Raw genomic sequence first — 5776 nt, forward strand, 5'->3', positions numbered from 1 at the left:
TCTGTATAGCTCTTTCTGTATAGCTCTCTCTGTATAGCTCTCTCTGTCTCTGTCTAGCTCTCTCTGTGTAGCTCTCTTTGTCTCTGTATAGCTCTCTTTGTCTCTGTCTAGCTCTCTCTGTCTATCTATAGCTATTTCTGTATAGTTCTCTTTGTCTCTGTATAGCTCTCTTTGTCTCTGTATAGCTCTCTCTGTCTCTGTCTAGCGCTCTCTCTCTGTATAGCTCTCTTTGTCTCTGTATAGCTCTCCTTGTCTCTGTATAGCTCTCTGTCTCTGTATAACTTCCTTTGTCTCTGTATGGCTCTCTTTGTCTCTGTATAGCTCGCTTGTCTCTGTATAGCTCTCTTTGTCTCTGTATAGCTCTCTCTGTATAGCTCTCTCTGTCTCTCTATAGCGCTCTCTGTCTCTGTATATCTCTTTCTGTATAGTTCTCTCTGCCCCTGTATAGCTATCTCTGCCCCTGTATAGCTCTCTCTGTCTCTGTGTAGCTCTCTTTGTCTCTGTGTAGCTCTCTTTGTCTCTGTATAGCTGTCGTTGTCGATCTAGCTGTCTTTGTCTATCTCTGTATATCTCTCTCTTTGTCTGTATAGCTCTCTCTGTCTCTGTGTAGCTGTCTAGCTGTCTTTGTCTAGTTCTGTCTAGCTGTCGTTGTCTGTCTCTGTCTAGCTGTCTTTGTCTCTAGCTGTCTTTGATATCTTTGTCTCTAGCTGTCTTTGATATCTTTGTCTCTAGCTGTCTTTGTCTCTATCTCTGTCTAGCTCTCTCTGTCTCTGTCTAGCTCTCTCTGTCTCTGTATAGCTCTCTCTGTATAGCTCTCTGTCTAGCTGTCTTTGTCTGTCTAGCTGTCTTTGTCTGTCTAGCTGTCTTTGTCTGTCTCTGTCTAGCTGTCTTTGTCTCTAGCTGTCTTTGATATTTCTGTCTAGCTGTCTTTGTCTATCTCTGTCTAGCTCTCTCTCTCTCTGTCTAGCTCTCTGTCTCTGTATAGCTCTCTCTGTATAGCTCTCTGTCTAGCCGTCTTTGTCTGTCTAGCTGTCGTTGTCTGTCTCTGTCTAGCTGTCTTTGTCTGTTTCTGTCTAGCTGTCTTTGTCTGTCTGTCTCTAGCTGTCTTTGTCTGTCTCTGTCTAGCTGTCTTTGTCTCTAGCTGTCTTTGATATCTCTGTCTAGCTGTCTTTGTCTGTCTCTCTCTAGCTGTCCTTGTCTGTCTCTCTCTAGCTGTCTTTGTCTGTCTCTCTCTAGCTGTCTTTGTTTGTCTCTGTCTAGCTGTCTTTGTCTGTCTCTATCTAGCTGCTCCTGATGTGTTGCAGATGTGGCAGCAGTGTTTGTGTGGCAGCCAGGGTTCTCATCCCAACACGGCTGTGATTTACAGCCCAGGACACAGAGCAATGCTTTCAACCATCGGGACAGCGTAAACAACAGTGTGGTGTGTGTAGACATGGTGACCGGGGTGTGCTGGCCTGCCTGGTTGGTTAGTCTGTGTCTGACTGTCTGACCTGAGGTTTGGCTCCCAACCACAGAGTTGGCTGGCAGGATTCTTGCTCCTTGGTCAGCTCTGTTGCCCAGGCTCGCTTTCATCTGGCCACTGTCAGCCACAGACCGAACTCTATTAGTTAGTTACAGACTGAACTCTATTAGTTAGTGACAGACTGAACTCTGTTAGTTAGTGACAGACTGAACTCTGTTAGTTAGTGACAGACTGAACTCTGTTAGTTAGTGACAGACTGAATATCTCTTTCTGTATAGTTCTCTTGCCCCTGTATAGTATCTCTGCCCCTGTATAGCTCTCTCTGTCTCTGTGTAGCTCTCTTTGTCTCTGTGTAGCTCTCTTGTCTCTGTATAGCTGTCGTGTCGATCTAGCTGTCTTTGTCTATCTCTGTATATCTCTCTCTTTGTCTGTATAGCTCTCTCTGTCTCGTGTTAGCTGTCTAGCTGTCTTTGTCTAGTTCTGTCTAGCTGTCGTTGTCTGTCTCTGTCTAGCTGTCTTTTGTCTAGCTGTCTTTGATATTCTTTGTCTCTAGCTGTCTTTGATATCTTTGTCTCTAGCTGTCTTTGTCTCTATCTCTGTCTAGCTCTCTCTGTCTCTGTCTAGCTCTCTCTGTCTCTGTATAGCTCTCTCTGTATAGCTCTCTGTCTAGCTGTCTTTGTCTGTCTAGCTGTCTTTGTCTGTCTAGCTTTCTTTGTCTCTAGCTGTCTTTGATATTTCTGTCTAGCGTCTTTGTCTATCTCTGTCTAGCTCTCTCTCTCTCTGTCTAGCTCTCTCTGTCTCTGTATAGCTCTTCCTGTATAGCTCTCTGTCTAGCCGTCTTTGTCTGTCTAGCTGTCGTTGTCTGTCTCTGTCTAGCTGTCTTTGTCTGTCTCTGTCTAGCTGTCTTTGTCTCTAGCTGTCTTTGATATCTCTGTCTAGCTGTCTTTGTCTGTCTCTCTCTAGCTGTCCTTGTCTGTCTCTCTCTAGCTGTCTTTGTCTGTCTCTGTCTAGCTGTCTTTGTCTGTCTCTATCTAGCTGCTCCTGATGTGTTGCAGATGTGGCAGCAGTGTTTGTGTGGCAGCCAGGGTTCTCATCCAACACGGCTGTGATTTACAGCCCAGGACACGAGCAATGCTTTCAACCATCGGGACAGCGTAACAACAGTGTGGTGTGTGTAGACATGGTGACCGGGGTGTGCTGCCTGCCTGGTTGGTTAGTCTGTGTCTCACTGTCTGACCTGAGGTTTGCTCCCAACCACAGAGTTGGCTGGCAGGATTCTTGCTCCTGGTCAGCTCTGTTGCCCAGGCTCGCTTTCATCTGGCCACTGTCAGCCACAGACCGAACTCTATTGTTAGTTACAGACTGAACTCTATTAGTTAGTGACAGACTGAACTCTGTTAGTTAGTGACAGACTGAACTCTGTTAGTTAGTGACAGACTAACTCTGTTAGTTAGTACAGACTGAACTCTGTTAGTTATGACAGACTGAACTCTGTTAGTTAGTGACAGACTGAACTCTGTTAGTTAGTGACAGACTGAACTCTGTTAGTTAGTGACAGACTGAACCCTGTTAGTTAGTGACAGACTGAACCCTGTTAGTTAGTGACAGATGAACCCTGTTAGTTCAGTGACAGGCTGAACCCATTAGTTAGTGACAGACTGAACCCTGTTAGTTAGTGACAGACTGAACTCTGTTAGTTAGTGACAGACTGAACTCTGTTAGTTAGTGACAGACTGAACTCTGTTAGTTAGTGACGACTGAACTCTGTAGTTAGTGACAGACTGAACCTGTTAGTTAGTGACAGACTGAACCCTGTTAGTTAGTGACAGGCTGAACTCTGTTAGTTGGAAGGCTGAACTCTTTAGTTGACAGACTGAACTCTGTTAGTTAGTGACAGGCTGAACTCTGTTAGTTAGTGACAGACTGAACCCTGTTAGTTAGTGACAGACTGAACCTGTTAGTTAGTGACAGACTGAACTCTGTTAGTTAGTGACAGACTGAACTCTATTAGTTAGTGACAGAACTGAACTCTGTGTTAGTGACAGACTGAACTTGTTAGTAGTACAGACTGAACTCTATTAGTTAGTGACAGACTGAACTCTGTTAGTTGACAGACTGAACTCTGTTAGTTTAGGACAGACTGAACTCTGTTAGTTAGTGACAGACTGAACTCTTTTATTAGTGACAGCTGAACTCTGTTTAGTTAGTGACAGACTGACCCTGTTAGTTAGTGACACTGAACTCTGTTAGTAGTGACAGACTGAACTCTGTGTTGTAGTGACAGACTGAACTCTGTTAGTTAGTGACAGACTGGAACACCCTATTAGTAGTGACAGACTGAACCCTGTTAGTTAGTGACAGACTGAACTCTTTTAGTTAGTGACAGGCTGAACTCTATTAGTTAGTACAGACTGACCCTGTTAGTTAGTGACAGACTGAACTCTGTTAGTTAGTGACAGACTGAACTCTGTTAGTTAGTGACAGACTAACTCTGTTAGTTAGTGACAGACTGAACTCTATTAGTTAGTGACAGACTGAACTCTGTTAGTTAGTGACAGACTGAACTCTGTTAGTTAGTACAGACTGAACTCTATTAGTTAGTGACAGATGAACTCTGTAGTTAGTGACAGACTGAACTCTGTTAGTTAGTGACAGACTGAACTCTGTTAGTTAGTGACAGACTGAACCCTGTTAGTTAGTTAGTGACAGGCTGAACTCTTTTAGTTAGTGACAGGCTGAACTATGTTAGTTAGTGACGACTGACCTGTTAGTTGACAGACGACCTGTTAGTTAGTGACAGACTGAACTCTGTTAGTTAGTGACAGACTGAACTCTGTTAGTTAGTGACAGACTGAACTCTGTTAGTTAGTGACAGACTGAACTCTGTTAGTTAGTGACAGACTGAACTCTGTTAGTTAGTGACAGGCTGAACTCTTTAGTTAGTGACAGACTGAACTTGTTAGTTAGTGACAGACTGAACCCTGTTAGTTAGTGACGGACTGAACTCTGTTAGTTAGTGACGGACTGAACTCTGTTAGTTAGGACAGACTGAACTCTATTAGTTATGACAGACTGAACTCTGTTAGTTAGTGCAGACTGAACTCTGTTAGTTAGTGAACGACGAACTCTGTAGTTAGTGACAGACTGAACTCTATTAGTTAGTGACAGACTGAACTCTGTTAGTTAGTGACAGACCGAACTCTGTTAGTTAGTGACAGATCTGGAATTCTCTGATCTTTGATAAATATTACACAATAGTGCTGTGGTCCAGTAGTGCTGTGGTCCAGTAGCGCTGTCTCAGTTTGTTCCCGTTGGGTGTCTGTTCTGTCTATTGATGACGTTGTTTTGATCACCAACAATCAACATCTGTGCTCCTCGTACTTAAGTACAACTTGGAGTGCGCTGTTGGACATCAGCTGTGTGTGTGTGTGTGTGTGGGTGTGTGTGTGAGCATCTAATTGATTGCTCATGGTGTTTTGGGGATGACTAAAAACTTGCACCACCCTCCTTACCAGCACAGAACTTCCCAGTCTTTCTGTCATGATCAGTTGGTTTTCTGGCAGCTTGCTACCGTTTTAGCGTTCAACTCTAAGTTGATGTTTGCTCATTACTTTGAGCCGTCTGTCTGCCTCCTCTCTCTCTTCTCTCTCGCCGCAGAGTCCTTGATGAAGCAATGACTTTGCCAGTGGTTGTTTCTGCTCTTTCCGTCAGTCTCTCTTTCCGTCAGTCTCTCTTTCCGTCAGTCTCTCTTTCCGTCAGTCTCTCTTTCGTCAGTCTCTCTTTCCGTCAGTCTCTCTTTCCGTCAGTCTCTCATTCCGTCAGTCTCTCTTTCCGTCAGTCCTCTTTCGTCAGTCTCTTCTTTCCGTCAGTCTCTCTTCGTCAGTCTCTTTTCCGTCAGTCTCTCTTTCCGTCAGTCTCTCATTCCGTCAGTCTCTCATTCCGTCAGTCTCTCTTTCCGTCAGTCTCTCTTTCCGTCAGGTCTCTCTTTCGTCAGTCTCTTTTCCGTCATGCTCTCATTCCGTCAGTCTCCTTTCCGTCAGTCTTCTTTCCGTCAGTCTCTCTTTCCGTCAGTCTCTCTTTCCGTCAGTCTCTCTTTCCGTCAGTCTCTCTTTCCGTCAGTCGCTCTTTCCGTCAGTCTCTCTTTCCGTCAGTCTCTCATTCCGTCAGTCTCTCATTCCGTCAGTCTCTCATTCTGTCAGTCTCTTTCCGTCAGTCTCTCTTTCGTCAGTCTCTCTTTCCTCGTCTCTCTTTCCGTCAGTCTCTCACTCCAGTAGCAGCACCCATTCCTACAAAGTGCACTATTTTTAACCAGAT

The 5776-nt window shown here is 44.6% G+C and overlaps 1 protein-coding gene across 1 annotated transcript in view; it reads left to right on the forward strand.

Annotated features, from left to right (window-relative positions):
- The window catches only part of LOC112069314 (spermatid perinuclear RNA-binding protein-like), a 228774-nt gene that overhangs the window by 101797 nt on the left and 121201 nt on the right, over nucleotides 1-5776 (forward strand). The gene's annotated exons all lie outside the window — the stretch shown is intronic.

This window comes from Salvelinus sp. IW2-2015, unplaced genomic scaffold (genome assembly GCF_002910315.2).
Source record: "Salvelinus sp. IW2-2015 unplaced genomic scaffold, ASM291031v2 Un_scaffold976, whole genome shotgun sequence".
NCBI classification, from domain to species: Eukaryota; Metazoa; Chordata; class Actinopteri; order Salmoniformes; family Salmonidae; genus Salvelinus; species Salvelinus sp. IW2-2015.